Source organism: Piliocolobus tephrosceles, chromosome 21 (genome assembly GCF_002776525.5).
Source record: "Piliocolobus tephrosceles isolate RC106 chromosome 21, ASM277652v3, whole genome shotgun sequence".
In the NCBI taxonomy this organism is placed as follows: domain Eukaryota; kingdom Metazoa; phylum Chordata; class Mammalia; order Primates; family Cercopithecidae; genus Piliocolobus; species Piliocolobus tephrosceles.
Window position 1 is genome coordinate 38,726,354 of NC_045454.1, and position 19,786 is coordinate 38,746,139.

At 50.3% G+C, this 19,786-nt stretch overlaps 1 long non-coding RNA gene across 1 annotated transcript in view; it reads left to right on the forward strand.

The window, feature by feature from the left end:
* The first annotated feature begins 7,260 nt into the window (after positions 1-7,260).
* LOC111554191 overlaps positions 7,261-19,786 on the forward strand; it is an 18,699-nt gene continuing 6,173 nt past the window's right edge. The window contains exons 1-2 of the long non-coding RNA XR_002735175.2: positions 7,261-7,507; positions 7,784-7,940. This is a non-coding gene — a long non-coding RNA (uncharacterized LOC111554191). The remainder of the gene's footprint in view (positions 7,508-7,783; positions 7,941-19,786) is intronic.

A 19,786-nucleotide genomic window follows, 5' to 3' on the forward strand; every position in this document is an offset into this window, starting at 1 on the left:
TTTTTTTTTTTTGAGACGGAGTCTCGCTCTGTCACCCGGGCTGGAGTGCAGTGGCCGGACCTCAGCTCACTGCAAGCTCCGCCTCCCAGGTTCACGCCATTCTCCTGCCTCAGCCTCCCGAGTAGCTGGGACTACAGGCGCCCGCCACCTCGCCCGGCTAGTTTTTTTGTATTTTTTTAGTAGAGACGGGGTTTCACCGTGTTAGCCAGGATGGTCTCGATCTCCTGACCTCGTGATCCGCCCGTCTCAGCCTCCCAAAGTGCTGGGATTACAGGCTTGAGCCACCGCGCCCGGCCAATTATTTTAATTTATAATATAATTATTATAATTATATTAGTATAATTTTTTTTTTTGAGATGGAGTTTTGCTCTTGTTGCCCAGGCTAGAGTCCAATGGCACAATCTTGGCTCAACACAACCTCCACCTCCCGGGTTTAAGCAATTCTTCTGCCTCAACCTCCTGAGTAAACTGGGATTACAGGCGCCTGCCACCGTACTGGGCTAATTTTTTTTTTTTATTTTTAGTAGAGATAGGATTTCTCCATGTTGGTCAGGCTGGTCTCAAACTCCCGACCTCAGGCGATCTGACTGCCTCGGCCTCCCAAATTGTTGGGATTACAGGCGTGAGCCACCATGCCTGGCCTAATTTATTATTATTATTTTAGAGACAGGGCCTCTGTTGCCCAGGCTGGAACGCAGTGGCACAATTACGGCTTGAGGCAGCCTGCACCTTCTGGGCTCATGCCACCCTCCCACCTCAGCCTCCCAAGTAGCTGGGACTACAGGCACATGCTGCCATGCCTGGCTAACTTTTTTTCCTTTTTTTTTTTTGAGACGGAGTTTGGCTCTTGTTGCCCAGGCTGGAGTGCAGTGGCGCCATCTTGGCTCACCGCAACCTCCGCCTCCCGGGTTCAAGCGATGCTCCTGCCACAGCCTTCTGGGTAAGGGGGGATTACAGGCACCTGCCACCGCACCAGGCGAATTTTTTTGTATTTTTAGTAGAGATGGCGTTTCACCATATTGACCAGGCTGGTCTCAAACTCCTGACCTCAGGTGATCCAGCCTCCTCAGCCTCCCAAAGTGCTGGGATTACAGGCGTGAGCCACTACACCCGGAGCTCCCTTTTGGGCTGCGTGGTCTCAGGTAGGTGATGTGGCCTCTCTGGGCCTCAGTTTCCCCATCTGTGAAATGGTCAGAACTTCTCCAGGCGCCTGTGAGGACCAGACTGGAGGGAACGAATTGTAGAAGTGCAGCTGGATGTGGACCCTCAGTAAACAACAGGAGGGGTGGTTAGGTTGATCTCAGAGCGGGGTGAACGCTTTGCTGCCCTCTGCAATGGGGAGGGAGACCAAGAGACCCCCAACGCCCCACTCCCCAGCTCTTTATGCCGCCAGCTCATGCCTAGCACCCGCACAAGCCTGGGCTGAGGCGGGGGGTCAGATGGGGTCTCCGGGTGGAGGGGGCATAACAGGATGCCCCCTGGCTGGGAGACAATGGCAGAGGAAGGGGCCGGGCAGCCCCCACGCGGATGAGCCCCGCAGCTGGCTCCAGGAGGGCGGCGCAGCTATTGTGAGACTAGACAGCTGTCCCTGCGCCAGGAAGCCCCAGAGAACGGGGGAGAGGGTGGGAAGCCCGCTGGCCAACCCTGGTCCCCCACCCGGGGCAGGTCCCACTACGGTCTCTTTGTCTCCTCCAGCAGGCTGAACACCTGGGTTCCCTGGAGCCTGGCCCGTCAGTGTGCACGTGGCTCAGGGGGCCCTCACTGCAGACCCCATCTGACCCCACTGACGTCTCCCTAACTCGTTGCTCCCTACCCATCCCAGCCTGGCCTGGGGATTTTGGAGGCTGCACTGATCTGGGCTGTATTTATAGTTCCCTGGTGTTGCTGAGCCAGTTTCTAAATATAGAAGTCCAGCTATTTGGGGCCTCGGCCCTGGAGCAGAGTGGGGAGGAGCCAGTCCTGCACATGTGTGCCTCCCCCCGCCCCCGCCGTCCCAGAGACCACCCAGGCCTCTCAGTCTCCTGAGGTCAGGGCTGCAGGGGTCTCTGGTGCCGAAGGGAAGTCCAGGAGGAGCCCAAACGTCATGAGGGCAGAAGTGAGAGGCTGCGATGGCTCAGAGGGACAAGGCAGCCAGGCCCCCTACTCCGAGGCTGAGGGGGAGTGCACCTTGGGGTCTTAGCACCTGGTTCCTCTTCTTCCTCTTCGCCCAATGACCCGCTGCGGGAAGGAAGGGGGGTTGATCTGTCAGCTCAGTGTTCTCAGCTTCTAGGAAATGAAGCCCTTCAGGAAGCGGCAGAGGCACCCCCAAACCCCAAACAAACTCTAGCGCCTAGTAACCCACTTCCCCTTCCCCATGGGCACTGAGTTCACTGGTTGCCCTGGCAGGGGGCAGGTGACGTGGGGTGGGGGGGTGGGGTTATAAATAGACGGTATATAAGCAACTGCAGGGATAGCTGAGCAGAAGTAGCCAAAGCAGAAGTGGGGTCCTTATGGGCAGCTGGGCCCAAAAGTGTCCCCAGTCTTGGCCCCTCCCAGAGATCACCAAGATTTCGGAGAGTAAGGAGGAAGAGAGGGGTGAAATGTTTAAAAGGGCATCATTAATCCTTCAAAGCAATCTATGAACATGATGATCATTAAGTCATTAATAAAACCCCTAGCACTTGCTCAGTGGTAACTTTATAAAGTACTTGGAATATTATACAGCTGTGAAAAAATAACTCCAGGGGTGTGCAATTTTTTGGGGGGGGAGATGGAGTCTTGCTCTGTTGCCCAAACTAGAGTGCAGTGGCACGATCTGGGCTTACTGCAACCTCCGCCTCCTGGATTCAAGCAATTCTCCTGCCTCAACCTCCCTAGAAGCTGGGATTACAGGCATGCGCCACCACGTCCAGCTAATTTTTGTAATTTTAGTAGGGATGGGGTTTCACCATGTTGGCCAGGCTGGTCTCGATCTCCTGACCTTCAAGTGATCTGCCCACCTCAGCCTCCCCAAATGCTGGGATTACAGGTACACACCACCATGCCTAGCCACGCCCCTTTCTGAATGAAGTCGGCGGGGGAAGAAAAGTCTTAAATTGCAGTGAGACAGTTTCCATAGTAGAATCTTGAGCAGAAAAAGTCTCCAAAGTCCCACAGGAAAAAGCCACCTTGTGAAAAAGCTCAGACACAAAGATAATAAAATGAGATTTGGTTTCAGGATACAAACATATGCAAGAAGACTTTGAAAAATAAACAAGGCGGCTGGGCTCCACGGCTCACTCCTGTAGTCCCAGCACTTTGGGAGACCGAGGCGGGTGGATCACCTGAGGACAGGAGTTCAAGACCAGCCTGGCCAACATGGTGAAACCCCGTCTCTACTAAAAGTACAAAAATCAGCCAGGTGTAGTGGCGGGCGCCTGTAATCCCAGCTACTTAGGAGGCTGAGGTGAGAAAATCACTTGAACCTGGGAGGCAGAGGTTGCAGTGAGCTGAGGTCGCACCACTGCACTCCAGCCTGGACGACAGAGCAAGACTCCATCTCAAAAAAAATAAAAATAGCCGGGCATGGTGGCTCATGCCTGTAATCCCAGCATTTTGGGAGGCCGAGACTGGCGGATCACGAGGTCAGGAGATCGAGACCATCCTGGCTAACATGGTGAAACTCCGTCTCTACTAAAAATACAAACAATTAGCCAGGCATGGTGGCGGGTACCTGTAGTCCCAGCTACTCGGGAGGCTGAGGCAGGAGAATGGCGTGAATCCGGGAGGCGGAGCTTGCAGTGAGCTGAGATCACGCCACTGTACTCCAGCCTGAGCGACAAAGCGAGACTCCATCTCAAAAAAAATAATAAATAAATAAATAATAAAAATGAATAAATAAAAATAAACAAGGCTGGGCCAGGCGCAGTAGCTCATGCCTATAATCCCAACTACTTGGGGAGGCCAAGGTGGGAGGATCACTTGAACCCAGGAGTTTGAGACCATCCTGGGCAACATAGTGAGACCCCTATCTCTCCAAAAATACAAAAAAGAAATTTGCCAGGCGTAGTGACTTGCACCTGTAGTCCCAGCTACTCAGGAGGCTGAAGTGGGAGGATGGCTTGAGGCCAGGAATTCGAGGCAGCAGTGAGCTGTGATCATGCCACTGCACTCCAGCCTGGGTGACAGAGCAAGACTCTGTCTAAAAAAAAAAAAAAGTTAAGTAACTGAGCAAAGGAATAAGGGGCAAAGAATATTTGGAGTGGTGGTAATCAGCAAGATAAACATGGGAGCATGGGAACAAGATCATGTCTCAGTTCTTGGTGACCAGGGAGGCTCATGCATGTGCCTTCCTTCCTCTTTAATTTTAAAGTTACATGGGTTTTGCAAAGTAAAATTCTTTATTCCCATAAATTGTGAACAATACACATAGAAGTTTCCACATGTAAATGTTTCCTAAAATGATGGCTTTTTTTTTTGAGACAGAGTCTCTTGCTCTGTCAACAGATTGGAGTGCAGTGGCACAATCTCAGCTCGCTGCAACCTCTGCCCTGCGGGTTCAAGCCATTCTCCTGCCTCAGCTTCCCAAGTAGCTGGGATTACAGGCGCGCACCACCATGCCCAGGTAATTTTTTCTTTGTATTTTTAGTAGAGACGGGCATGAATCACTGCGGCCAGTCAAAATGATGGCTGTTTAACATAATGTCATGTAACGCAGGTATGTGGTGTTTTGTGGTTATATGCAGATGTGATTTTATCAGAGACCAAAGCAAAAACAGAATTCTGAAAAGAGTTTCTATCAAGGAAGATAAAATGGGCCAGGGAGAGTGGCTCATGCTTGCGATCTCAGCACTTTGGGAGGCCGAGGTGGGAGAATCCCTTGAGCCCAGGAGTTCGAGACCAGCCTAGACAACACGGTAAAACCCCGTCTCTACAAAAAAACAAAATGCAAAAATTAGCCAGGAGCGGTGGCGTGTGCCTGTAATTCCAGCTATTCAGGGGGCTGAGGTGGGAGAATCTCCTGCGCCTGGGAGTTTGAGGTTGCAGTGAGCTATGATCTCACCACTGCACTCCAGCCTGGGCCACAGAGTGAGACTCTGTCTCAGTAAATAAGTAAGTAAAATAAAGCTGACCATGGATAGACCGATGGTCCCAAGAATTACATTGTTTCATGGATTCTATAAACCGGAGGCTCTGTACAAATATTTAAAAAAGAATTTTAAAATGTTTAAAGGTTTTAAGGAGAAGCGTTTAGAGAAGGCAAAGGAGAGAGTAGGGTGGGGGAGGGGAACAGCTCGGGGCGAGGGGGCGGGTGGCTGTGGGGGTGGGGAACTGGTGGGAGCCAACAAAAAGCCCGGAGCTAGGAATGCTGTGTGACACTTGGTGGCATTTTTGTCACTTTCTTGCAGCTCTCAGTGTCTTCCCCATTTTGCAAAGGCTTCTGAGCTGGGTGGTGCCGATGTCCTGATAAGGATGGGGTCAGGCTTCTGGGGGGCACTGGGAGGGAGGTCTCAGAATCCTTCCCTTGACTTTGGATGGGTGGGGAAGGGCAGGGGAGGAAGGGGGCTTATTTAGGCTGGGTGTCCACCCGGGTCAACCTCTCCTCATGCCTCTGGGCCTCTTCTGTTGTGGGTTTGTGGGTTCCCGAGAAATAGGGCCACGGATGGCACTGCCGGTCCCAGCCAGTTCCGGAAAGAAGCGACCGGAAAGCGTTGGTGAGAATCCATCCATCCCCAGGGCTCTGTGCCTCGGCTGGAGCTCTCCCTTGCACTTCTTTCGAGTTTGCAGCTCCTCAAAAAATTACGTGTAGAGTGACCCTGTGATCCAGCCATTCTGTTCCTGGGTATACACCTGAGAAAACTGAAGGCAGACACTCAAACGGATACGTATGTTTATTTTTATTTTTTGAGACGGAGTCTCACTCTTGTCCAGGCTGGAGTGCAGTGGCGCGAGCTCAGAGCTCACTGCAACCTCCACCTCCTGGGTTCAAGTGATTCTCCTGCCTTAGCCTCCCGAGTAGCCGGGATTACAGGCACCCACCACCATGCTCGGCTAATTTTTGTATTTTAGTGGAGACAAAGTTGCACCATGTTGGTCAGACTGGTCTCAAACTACTGACCTCAAGTGATCTGCCCGCCTCAGCCTCCCAAAGTGCTGGGATTCCAGGCATGAGCCACTGTGCCTGACCTCAAACAGATACTTGTACACCCATGTTCATAGCAGCAAGGTTCACAATTACCATAAAAAGTGATTTTTAATTCAACCATATAAAGGAATGAGGCTCTGATCCATGCTACAGCGTGGATGAACCTTGAAAACATGATACTGAGTGAGAGAAGCCAGACACAGAAGGTCACATAGGGCACAATTCCATTTATATGAAATGTCCAGAATAGGCAAATTCATAGCCAGAAAGCAGATTGGTAGTTGCCAGGGGCTGGGGAGGAGGAATTAGGAATGACTGGTAATGAGGACGGGGTTTCCTTTTGTGGTGTTGGACATTCTGGAACTAGATAGAGGCGATGGTTGCTCAATGCAGTGAATATACTAAACGGCGCTGAACCATGCACTTTAAAAGGATCTATTTTATGTCATGTCAACCTCACCTCCATTAAAAAAAAAAAAAACAGCCGGGTGCAGTGGCTCATGCCTGTATTCCCAGCACTTTGGGAGCCCGAGGCAGGCAGATTGCTTGAGTCTAGCAGTTCGAGACCAGCCTGGGCAACATATCAAGACCTCGTCTCTACAAAAACTCCAAAAATTAGCTGGGCATGGTAGTGTGCACCTGTAGTCTCAGCAACTTGGGAGGTAAAGGTGGAAGGATCGCTTGAGCCTGGGAGGCAGAGGTGGCAGTGAGCCGAAATCACACCACTGCACTGCAGCCAGGGTGACAGTGAGACTCTGTCTCAAAAAAATAAAATAAATACATAAATAAAATAGACCAGGCATGGTGGCTTATGCTTGTAATCCCAGCACTCTGGGAGGCTGAGGTAGGTGGATTACTTGAGGTCAGGCGTTCGAGACCAGTCTGGCCAACGTGGTGAAACCCTGTCTCTACTAAAAATACAAAAATTAGCCGGGCGTGGTGGCGCATGCCTGTAATCCCAGCTACTCAAGAGGCTGAGGCAGGACAATTGCTTGAACCTGGGAGGCAGAGAGGTTGCAGTGAGCCGAGACGGTGCCACTGCTCTCCAGCTTGGGCGACAGAGCGAAACCCTGTCTCAAAAAAAAAAAAAAAAAAAAAAAGTCTGAGTTTTTCACAGCTATATCTCTGACACCTCTAAACACTTCAGTCGTCGCTTTCGGTTTTTAATTTCCTTCCCCACTTTTTTTTTCTTTACTTTTTTATAGAGACAGGGGGTCTTATTGTGTTGCCCAGGCTGGTCTTGGACTCCTGAGCTCTAGCAATCCTCCCGCCTCTGCCTCCCAAACTGTTGGGATTACAGACGTGAGCCACTGCACCTGGCCTATTTCTTTCCCTTTCTGTGTCTTTTCAATTTTTTTTTTAAACAAAAAGAGCAGTCTCTTTGATCCAGAGCTTCATAGGAGGGTGAGACTGTGGCTCCCAGGGTCCTGCGAGTGAGCGACTCACTACATTTTACACCTGGGCACCTCCCTCTCCCTACCCTAGTCCCAGCCCTGAGGCTTCAACCAGGCGACAGCAGGAAGCAAATTTAATTTCACCCCCACCCCTACCAATATAGGTCCCTTTGCTGTTGCTTTCTACTTATGGAAATGGCCCTGGTTTCCTTTTGTGGTGGTGGCATAAAAGTTCCTTCCCAAATAAATTCATTTAAGTTTTTTTTTTTTTTTTTTTTTTTTAAAGGAAAAGCAAGTTGATTGAAGGAAAAATCTGTGGTCCGGGGAGATGTTCCAAATCCTGGAGGTGGAGAGGAATGAATGACGTTTGTGGCTTGCAGATCAACTCCCCGCAGCGGGCGTGACGTCATTGCAGCCAAAATTGTCCTCCACGCACTGCTACGGTGAGTCAGGGGGAGAGGGGCCCCTCTGGGCAGATGGCAAAAGGCATTTTTGAGTGTACAAGGAAGCATTGTTCTGAGAGCATTTCCTGTCGGTACCCTCCTATCTAGGGGCGAAGGTGTCAATGGGGCTTTCTGGGGCCTTTGGTGTGGGTCTTAGTGACAAAGTTCAGTGGCAATCTGGCATTTCCCTAGTGGAGTTGTCACTCCCACTACAGTCTCTCATGCCAACTTCTGTCCAGCTGGAGGAGTCAGCTCTGGGCACCCCAAGGGCTGCCTGCCATTCACGAGGTCAGGCGGCCCTGACATTGGCAAGAAGATTGACACCCACGCTCTGTGCTTCCTTTGAAACAGAGTCGTTAAAATTCCAGGCCAGACAAATGACCAATAGGCCTATGAAAAGATGCTCAAAGTCACCAATCATTAGGGAAATGCAAATCAAAACCACAGGCCAGGTGCGGTGGTTCACACCTGTAATTCCAGCACTTTGGGAGGCCGAGGTAGGAGGATCACTTGAGGCCAGGAGTTTGAGACCAGCCTGGGCAACATAGCAAGACTCCATTTCTATAAATAAATGAATAAACAAATAAAAACCACAGTGAGATAGTACCTAATATCCATTAGGATGCCTACTATCAAAAAAAAAAAAACAGAAAATAGGTTAGGAGTGGTGGGTAACAACTGTCATCCCAATGCTTTGGGAGGCCAAGGAGAGAGGATCACTTGGCCCAGGAGTTCAAGACCAGCCTGGGCAACAAAGGAAGACTTCATTTCTAAAAATATTCAAAAATTAGCTGAGCATGGTGGCACGCACCTGTAGTCCCAGCTACTTGGGAGGCCAAGACAAGAGGATCGCTTGATCCCAGAAGGTCAAGGCTGCAGTGAGCTATGATCGTACCATTGCACTCCAGCCTGGGCAACAGAGAGAGACCCTGTCTCTAAAAGCAAAGCAATCCGGGCATGATGGCTCATTCCTGTAATCCCAGCATTTTGAGAGGCCGAGGCAGGAGGATCGCTTGAACTCAGGAATTCGAGACCTGCCTGGGCAACATGACAAAACCCTGTCTCTACAAAAAATACAAAAAAATTAGCCAGGCATGGCAGTAAATGCCTGTAGTTCCAGCTACTCGGGAGGCTGAGGCAGGAGAACTGCTTGAGCCCGGGAGGTTGAAGCTGCAGTGAGCTGTGATCTGTGATTGCACCACTGCACTCCAGCCTGGGCAACAGAGTGAGACCCTGTCAAAAAAAACAAAAAAAAAAAAAAAAACAAAGCAAAGCAAACCAAAACAAAACCCCTTAAAATTGAAACCGTTTTGGGCTGGTGGTGACAATGTAAAATGGTGCCGCCACTGTGGAAAACAGTATGGAGAGTCCTAAAAAATTTAAACATAGAGGCTAGGCCTGGTGGCTCACACTTGTAATCCCAGCACTTTGAGAGGCTGAGGTGGGTGGATCATTTGAGGTCAGGAGTTCCAGACCAGCCTGGCCAACATGGTGAAACCCCATCTCCACTAAAAATACAAAAATTAGCCGGGCGTGGTGGCGGGTGCCTGTAGTCCCAGCTGTTCGGGAGGCCGAGGCAGGAGAATCACTTGAACCTGGGAGGTGGAGGTTGCAGTGAGTGGAGATCGTACCACTGCACTCCAGCCTGGGTGACAGAGCCAGACTCCATCTCAAAAAAATAAAAGATAAAAAAAATTAAACATAGAATTGTCATATGATCCGTCAATTCTACTTCTGCATATACACCCGAATTGAAAGCAAGGTTCAAAGAGACATCTGCACACCTATGTTCGCAGCAGCATTAGTTACAATAGCCAAAAGTTGAAAGCAACCAGTTTCCATGACAGATGAATGGGTAAACAAAATGTGGTCTATCTATACAGTGGAATATTACTCAGCCTTAAAGAAGAAGGAAATTCTAGTATATATAACATGAACGCACCTTGAGGTGCTAAGTGAAATAAGCCTGCCACAAAAGAACAAATACCGTACGATCACATTTACAGGAAGTAACTAAACTTATCAAATTCATAGAAACAGAAAGTAGAATTGTGGTTTCCAGGAACTGGAGGGAGGAGGAACGGGGAGTTGTTTTATGGATACACTTTTAGTTTTGAAAGATGAAAAAGTTCTGGAGATGGATGATGGTGTCGGTGGCAATTATGAGAATTTTTTTTTTCTGGTTTTTGTTTTGTTTTGAGACAGGGTCTCACTCTGTTGTCCAGGCTGCAGAGCAGTGGCACAATCTCTGCTCACTGCAACCTCCGCCTCCCGGGTTCAAGCGATTCTCGTGCCTCAGCCTCCCAAGTAGCCGGGATTACAGGCGCGCACAACCACTCCTGGCTAATTTCTGTATTTTTAGTAGAGACAGGATTTTACTATGTTGACCAGGCTGGTCTCAAACTCCTAATCTCAGATGATCTGCCCACCTCGGCCTCCCAAAGTGCTGGGATTACAGGTATGAGCCACTGTGCCTGGCTGAGAATTTTCTTTTCTTTTTTTTTTTTTTGAGACGGAGTCTTGCTTTGTCACCCAGGCTGGAGTGCAGTGGCTCCATCTTGGCTCACTGCAACCTCCTTCTTCTGGGTTTAAGTGATTCTCCTGTCTCAGCCTCGTGAGTAGCTGGGACTATAGGCTCACACCACCATGCCTGGCCAATTTTTGTATTTCTAGGAGAGACGGGGTTTCACCATATTGGTCAGGCTGGTCTTGAACTCTTGACCTCAAGTAATCTGCCCACTTTGGCCTCCCAAAATGCTGGGATTACAGGCATGAACCACCACGCCCGGCCTGAGAATTTTCTTAATGTAACTGAACTGTACACTTAAAATGGTTAAGACAGAACATTTCATGTCATGTGCATTTCACCACAACTTTTATCCAGGCTGAAGGACAGGCACAGTGGCTCACTTTGGCAGGCTGAGGCAGGAGGATCGCTTAAGGCCAGGAGTTCGAGACCAGCTAGGGCAACATAGCGAGACTGGCCCCCACCCTTGTCTCTACAAAAAATGTTTAAAAATTACCCAGGCCTGATGGCACATGCCTATGGTCTCAGCTACTCGGGAGGCTGAGGCAGGAGGACAGGAGGATTGCTTGAGCCCAGGAGGTTGAGGCTGCAGTGAACTATATGGTTACACCACTGTACTTTGGTGAGATCCTGTCTCAAAAAAAAAAAATCCAGGGCCACAGGCCTCAGAGGAGACTGGGGCAGGAATCCCATCCTGTGGGTCCTGGCAGGTGACCCCCATGTCTCTCTCCACAGTAGGACTTCAGGCCCTCCAAGAAGTCAATACCAATTATATCCCAAAGCCTCTTACATGTCTCCACCTGGACCTCTCTGTCTACCTCCAGACATCCACCTGCCTCTGGACCTCACCCAGGGAAGCTGCTATGATCACTGAGCCATTCACCAATATTCCAGCCCTTTCTCCCTCCAGGTACAAGATAGGAAGGCATTGCTCCACCCACTTGTGTGGCCACGTGACTTGCTCTGACCAATGGCATGTGAGCAGGTTTGACCTGTGTCACTTCTGGGCAGAGGCTTGAAGAGCTGCTGCAGAGCGTGCTATATGTTCTTTTTCTTCTGCTTTGGCAACGGGCAACATGCCAGATGCTGGTTGAGTGAAAAGTGAAACCTCTGATGTTTTAAGCTCTTGAGATTTGGGGCTTAAAGTAGCTGGGACTACAGGTGTGTGCCACCATGCTTGGCTCATTTTTCCCCCCAGCTTGTTACTGCAGTAGAACTGAGCCTTTCTTGAGTCCAATGTGGCAGCAGAATCTGTAGATGTCACTCATCCAGTCCTCTCCTGCGCATAATGATGGTCTCATATCATTAAGCTCTAGGGCTGGAATGAGGCAAGGTGGATGCTTGACTTGGGAACAAAATTTCAGGAGGTGTCAAAGAACTCAAGAACTTTGTCCTGAACTCATAAATATTATTTTATTGTGATATTTTGTAAAAGTCAAGATTAATGCAAAACCATGATGAATAAAATAGTAACATATATACACACACACACACATACACATCGGCCAGGCGCGGTGGCTCATGCCTGTAATCCCAGCACTTTGGGAAGCCAATGCAGGTGGACTTTGAGGCTAGGAGTTCGAGACCAGCCTGGCAACATGGTGAAACCCCGTCTGTACTAAAAGTACAAAAAATTAGCGGGTTGTGATGCTGCACGCCTGTAATTCCAGCTACTTGGGAGGCTGAGGCACAAGAATCACTTGAACCTGGGAGGCAGAGGTTGGAGTGAGCTGAGATCACACCACCGCATTCTAGCCTGGGCGATAGAGTGAGACTCCATCTCAAAAAAAATTATATATATATGAAAGAGACAAGGTCTCACTCTGTCACCCAGGCTGGAGTGCAGTGGCACAGTCACAGCTCACTGCAGCCTTGACCTCCTGGGCACAAGCAATCCTCCCACCTCAGCCTCCCGAGTAGCTGGAACGACAGGTGTGCACCACCATACCTGGCTAATGCTTTAATTTTTATAGAGACAGGGTCTTGCTATGTTGCCCAAACTGGTCTCGACCTCCTGGGCTCATGTGATCCCTCTGTCTCAGCCTCCCAAAGTGCTGAGATTATGGGCATGAGCCACTGCTCCTGGTCTACACTGTCCTAGTCTATTGTTAGAAGCAAGTTATTGGGTCCAGCTCAGGATATCACACAGAGTGCAGACATCAGGAGGTGGGAATTATGGAGGAGTCTTGGAGCCTGTTTGTCTCACATTTTCTCCTCAATATTTCTAATTTTTCTTTCTTTTTTTTTTTTCTTTTTGAGATGGAGTTTTGGTCTTGTTGCCGACTGGAGTGCAATGGCAGGATCTTGGCTCGCTGCAACCTCTGCCTCCTGGGTCCAGGTGATTCTCCTGTCTCAGCCTCCCAAGTAGCTGGAATTACAGGCCCCCTACCACACCTGGTTAATTTTTGTATTTTTAGTAGAGACAGGGCTTCACCATTTTGGTCAGGCTGGTCTCGAACTCGTGCCCTCAAATGATCCGCCCGTCTGGGCCTCCCAAAGTGCTGGGATTACAGGCGTGATTCACCACACCTGGCCCCTTTGCTGATTTTCATCTGTACTTTTCACTGTAATAAACCATAACTGGGAGTAACACCACTTTTCTGAGATCTGTCAATCTCAGCAAATCATTGACCCTAAGGGTGGTCTCAGGGACCCCCGACACAAGCCCCATTTCCCAGCCACCGTCTTTTGCAATCTTCATTGCCCTAGTCACCGAATGGCATATTCTTATCCATTTGCTATTTCCTGCCTCTCTCTTCTGGATCAAAGGCTCCGGAAGGTCAAAAACTCATCTGTCTTTCCCATGAGAGGCTGAAGAACAAAATGGTCAGGGGTCAAGTCCTGGCTCTGTCACTTTTTTGTTACTGCTGAGTCCCAGGCTGGAGTGCAGCCGTGCAGTCACACCTCACTGCAGCCTTGAACTCCTGGGCTCAATCAATCCTCCCACCTCAGCCTCCCTTGTAGCTGGAACTACAGGCACATGCCACCACACCCAGCTAATTGTTATTTGTTGCCCAGGCTGGAGTGCAGTGGCGCAATCTCAGCTCACTGCAATCTCCACCTCCCAGGTTCAAGCGATTCTCCCGCCTTAGTCTCCCAGTAGCTGGGATTACAGGCACCTGCCACTACGCCCAGCTAATTGTTTGTATTTTTAGTAGAGAGGAGGTTTCACCTTGTTGACCAGGCTGGTCTTTAACTCCTGACCTCAAGTGATCCGTCCGTCTCAGCCTCCCAGAGTGCTGAAATTACCAGCGTGAGCCACCGTGCCCGGCCTGAAGGTAACTTTTAAGTGTGTTGGTTAATTTATCTCCTCAGTAGCTAGAGCAGGGTCCAGGTGGCCAGGATTCAGTCAAAAGCAGTTGATTAAGGAGACTCCTCTGGGGACTTTGCGATGGAGAGGCAGGAGGGTCCATGAGCGGGGGTGGGGAAGAGGAGAGGGTACAGAGGCCAGCGGACGAGAGAGACACCAGGGAGCGTAGGATGCCTGCCCGAGGCTCTGGCCACGCCCACGTCCTGCCTGTCCCGCTAAGGTGAGCGGGTCCCTCTGTGCTCTCCCGGGCAGGAGGCCTACAGGAGCTGCAGAGCTGAGTAGACAGGGAACGCGCCGGGGAGGCCAAGTCCCACGGGTCTGGGCTTCCAGGAGGAAACGTGTGGGAGGTTGGGGCGGGCAGGGCAGCTGGAGCCGGGGCTGTGGTCGGGCGCCGGCCAAGCCCCAAAAAAAGCCTGTGTTGGGCAGCGTCGGGTCTGGCCTCGCCTGGGAGGATGCCTCCCTGCTACTGGGGCGACCTGGAGATGCCGACTTTGCTCTGCACCCCCGGGAGGAATGTGACCCCCTCCCCACCCAGAGCCTGGAGATTTTTCCACATAAGGCTTCGGGGGTGCTCGTGCCGCATGAGTTCAGGACAAAGGAATCAAAAGCACATGGAGTAGATTCCCTAGGGAGGAGAAATTCTGGAAATAAGACCAAGAGGAGGACAAAGGGGCCCGGGGGCGGGGTGAGGGGGTGGGGCCGGGATTGGGAGGCAGCGGGAGAAGGTGCCTGGCTCTGAGTGGCCTTAGACCGGGGACACATCTCTGCTGGGGATGAGGACAACTGTGGCCCTGGACCGCCAGGGCAACTTCCTGGACCTCTCTGAGCCTTGTTTCCTTTCTATTGGCCCAGATACTCCGGGCAAAATACTTGGGGTCCTCCATGTCTCTGTATCTGTTTTCTTTCTTCTCTCTCTCTGTTTCCTTCCTTCTTTCTTGTCTTTCTTTCTTCTTTCTCTATCTCTCCTTCCTTCCTTCCTTCCTTTCTTTCTCTTTCTTTTTTTCTTTCTCTTTCTTTGCCATCCTTTCTTTCCTCTATATCTCTCCTTCCTTCCTTCCTTTCTCCTTCCTCCCTTACCTCCCTCCCTCCTTTCTTTCTTCTACATCCTTCTTTCTTTCTTTCCTCTATCTCTATCTCCTTCTTTTCTTTTTTTTTGAGACGGAGTCTCACTCTGTCACCCAGGCTGGAGTGTAGTGGTGTGATCTCGGCTCACTGCAAGCTCCGCCTCCCGGGTTTACGCCATTCTCCTGCCTCAGCCTCCGGAGTAGCTGGGACTACAGACAGGCGCCCACCACCTCGCGCGGCTAGTTTTTTGTATTTTTTTAGTAGAGACGGGGTTTCACTGTGTTAGCCAGGATGGTCTCAATCTCCTGACCTTGTGATCCACCCGCCTCGGCCTCCCAAAGTACTGGGATTACAGGCTTGAGCCACAGTGCCCGGCCTCTCCTTCTTTTCTTTCTCCTTCTTCCCTTCCCTCCCTCTCTCCCTTCCTTTCTTTCTTCCTCTCTTTCTTCTCCTTCTCAGGTCTCACTTTGTTGCCCAGGCCGCTCTTCAACTCCCAGGCTTCAGTGACCCTCCTGCCTCTGCCCGGCAAAGTACTGGGATTACAGGAGTGAACCACCATGCCTGGCCTCTATCTCTGCCCCTGTCCCTTTCTCTCTCTCTCTCTCTCTCATCAGCAAATCCCGAGGCCTCTATTTTCAAAATCTATCCAGCATCTACCCACTTTTCACCTCCTCCACGGCCCCTACCTGGTCCGGCCCCATCAACTCCCCCTTGGCCCGGTGCAGGCTCCTCTGCCCTGGTCTCCTGGCTCCTGCCCTTGCTCGCCCCCTCCGTGCTTTTCTGTCAGGGCACGTCCCTCCTCTGCTCAAGGACGTTCCAGGGCTCCCACCTCACCCAGTGCAAAAGCCAAATTCCTCCTTGTGGCCCACAGGGTCCTGCAGGATCTGCTCAGCACTTATCTGCCCTCACCTCCTCCTTCTCTTCCCTTTGCTCATTCCCTTCAGCCACGCCAGCTTCCTTGCCTTTGGGCAAGCTCCTACCTTAGGGGTTTGCAGGGCAGTTCCCTCTCCACTTGTGGCACTACCTCCTCCTCCAGATCCCCACATAGCTTTCTCTCGCCCCCTTCAGGTCTTTTTGTTTGTTTGTTTTGTTTTGAGCCGGCGTCTCACTCTGTCACTCAGGCTGGAGTGCAGTGGCACAACCTCGGCTCACTGCAACCTTCGCCTCTTGGTTTCCAGTGATTCTCCTGCCTCAGCCTCCCAAGTAGCTGGGATTACAGGCACGCACCACCACGCCCAGGTAATTTTTGTATTTTCAGTGGAGACGAGGTTTCACCATGTTGGCCAGGCTGGTCTCGAACTCCTGACCTCAGGTGATCTGCACGCCTTGCCTCCCAAAGTCCTGGGATTACAGGTTTTGAGCCACCGTGCTTGGCCCAAGTCTTTTATTTGTTTGTTTGCTTTTAAGGAGATGTAAATATTAGTTCTTTATTTCTCTTTTTTCTTTTTATTTTGAAACAGGGTCTTGCTCTGTTGCTCAGGCTGGGGTGCAGTGGTACAATCTTGGCTCACTGCAGCCTCAACCTCCTGGGTTCAAGTGATCCTCCTGCCTCAGCCTCCCGAGTAGCTGGGACTACAAGTGCACACCATCACACTTGGCTAATTTTGTTTATTTTATTTTTCGTAGAGATAGAGGTCTTGCTATATTGCCCAGACTGGTCACAAACTCCTGATCTCAAGCGATCTTCCTGCCTCAGCTTCCCAAAGTGCTGAGATTATAGGCCTGAGTCAGCACGCCTGACCACCCTGCTAGATTTTTTTTTTCTTTTTTTTTTTTTTTGAGATGGAGTCTCGGCTGGGCGCGGTGGCTCAAGCCTGTAATCCCAGCACTTTGGGAGGCTGAGGCGGGTGGATCACGACGAGGTCAGGAGATCAAGACCATCCTGGCTAACACGGTGAAACCCCGTCTCTACTAAAAAATACAAAAAACTAGCCGGGCGAGGTGGCGGGCGCCTGTAGTCCCAGCTACTTGGGAGGCTGAGGCAGGAGAATGATGTGAACCCAGGAGGCGGAGCTTGCAGTCAGTGGAGATTGCGCCACTGCACTTCAGCCTGGGCGACACAGCGAGACTCCGTCTCAAAAAAAAAAAAAAAAAAGATGGAGTCTCACTTGGTCACCAGACGAGTACAGTGGCGCAATCTCGGCTCACTGCAACCTCTGCCTTCTGGGTTCAAGCAATTCTCCTGCCTCAGCCTCCCGAGTAGCTGGGATTACAGGCATGAGCCACCACAATCAGCTAATTTTTGTATTTTTAGTAGAGATGGGGTTTCACCATGTTGGCCAGGCTGGTTATGAACTCCTGAGCTCAAGTGATCTATCTGCCTCAGCCTCCCAAAGCGCCGCGATTACAGGCATGAGCACCGCACCCAGCCCACCCTGCTAGATTTTAATTCTTGATCTTGCTCCCTGTCTGTCTCCCCGTGAGAATGTCAGCCCCATAATTTTTGTCTGTTTTATTTCCTGCTGTGCGTCCAGGGCTCAGAAAAGGGTCAGGCACTGTAGGGACGTGTTGAGTCAATAGATTGGATGGTAACAAACCCATAGCTGAATTTTTAGGGCAACATTTTTATAGCCTTATTGAGGGATAACTTATATAGCCTAAATTCGCCCATTACAAACCTCCAGTTAGATGACTTTTAGTAAACTCACCTAGTTATGCAAGTATTACTACAATCCAGCGTTTGAGAACACTTTGATTACCCCCCCAATCCCCATATTCTCAATCCATCCTCACTCCCAGCCTCAGCCCCAGGTAAACACTGGTCTGCTTTCTGTCTCCAGAGCTCTGCCCTTTCTAGAAATTTCATATAGGCCGGGCGCGGTGGCTCACGCCTGTAATCCCAGCACTTTGGGAGGCCGAGGCGGGCGGATCACAAGGTCAAGAGATCAAGATCACGGTGAAACCCCGTCTCTACTAAAAAAAAAAATACAAAAAATTAGCCAGGCGCAGTGGGGGGCGCCTGTGGTCTCAGCTACTCGGGAGGCTGAGGCAGGAGAATGGCATGAACCCGGGAGGCGGAGCTTGTAGTGAGCCGAGATCGTGCCACTGCACTCCAGCCTGGGCGACAGAGCGAGACTCCATCTCAAAAAAAAAAAAAAAAGAAATTTCATATAAATGGAATTGTACAATATGTAACGTTTAGGGTCTGGCTTCTTTCACTCAGCATGATGTTTTTGAGGTTTATCCACGTTGCTGCGTTTAGAAACAGTTTGTGGCTTTCTATTGCTAACTGGTGTTTCCTTGCATGGGAGGGACCGTAGTTGTTTGTTCATTCATCTGTTGATGGCCACTTGAATTTGTCAACATAAAAGGAAAAGGCTGGGCTGGGCGCGGTGGCTCACACCTGTAATCTCAGCACTTTGGGAGGCCGAGGCGGGCAGATCACAAGGTCAGGAGATGGAGACCGTCCTGGCTAACATGGTGAAACCCTGTCCCTACTAAAAATACAAAAAATTAACCAGGCGTGGTGGCAGGCGCCTGTAGTCCCAGCTACCCGGGAGGCTGAGGTAGGAGAATGGCGTGAACCCGGGAGGTGGAGCTTGCAGTGAGCCGAGATCACGCCACTGCACTCCAGTCTGGGCGACAATGCAAGACTCTATCTCAAAAAAAAAAAAAAAAGAAAGAAAGAAAAGGAAGAGACTAAACATAAAAGATGATTTAAAGTTTTACTTGGGGCCAGGTATGGTGGCTCATGCCTGTAATCCCAGTGCTCTGGGAGGCCGAGGCAGGAGGATAACCTGAGGTCGGAAGTTTGAGACCGGCCAGACCAACGTGGAGAAATGCCTTCTCTACTAAAAATACAAAATTAGCCAGGCGTGGTGGCGCATGCCTGTAATCCCAGCTACTCAGGAGGCTGAGGCAGGAGAATCGCTTGAACCCGGGAGGCGGAGGTTGCAGTGAGCAGAGATCATGCCATTGCACTCCAGCCTGGGCAACAAGAGCGAAACTCCCTCTCAAAAAAAAGAGTTCACTTGAGGCCAGGCACGGTGGCTCATGCCTGTAATCCCAGCACTTTGGGTGACTGAGGGAGGAGGATCACTTGAGCTCAGGAGTTCGAGACCAGCTTAGGCAACATGGCAAAACTCCATCTCTATAAAAAATACAAAAAAATTCTCAGCACCTTGGGAGGCTGAGATGGGCGGATCACTTAAGGCCAGGAGTTCGCAACCAGCCTAGCCAACATGGCAAAACCTAGTCTCTACTAAAAATACAAAAAAAAAAAAAAAAAAAAGCTGAGCGTGGTGGCACATGCCTATAATCCCAGCTACTCTGTAGGCTGAGGCAGGAGGATCACTTGAACCCAGGAGGCGGAGATTACAGTGAGCTGAGATTGTGCCACTGCATTTCAGCTGGGCAACAGAACGAGACTCTGTCTCAAACAAACAAAAAATTAATCGGGCATACTGGCGCATGCCTGTGGTTCCCAGCTACTTGGGAGGCTGAGGCGGAAGGATCACTTGATCCCAGGAATTCAAGGCTGCAATGAGTTATGATCGCACCATTGCACTCCAGCCTGTGCGACAGAAATAGACCCTGTCTCAAAAAAAAGAAACCCCAAAACCCAACTTAGCCAGGTGTGGCGGTGTCCACCTGTAGTCCTAGTGACTTGGGAGGCTAAGGTGGGAGGATTGCTTGACCCAGGAGGTGGAGGCTGCATTGAGCTATGATTGCACCACTGCACTCCAGCCTGGGTGACAGAGTGAGACTCCGTCTCAAAAATAAAAAATAAATCTTAGCTCTTCTAATAGATGTATGAAGTGGTATCTCCTTGTGGTTTTAATTTGCATTTCTGTAACAACTAATGATGTTGAGCGTCTTTTCATATGCATATTTGCCATCTAAATGTCCTCTTTGGTGAAGCATCTGTTCAAATCTTTTGCCCATTTTTAAACTGGGATTTTTTTTTCTTCTTATTGTTGAGTTCCGTATATATTCTTATATAAA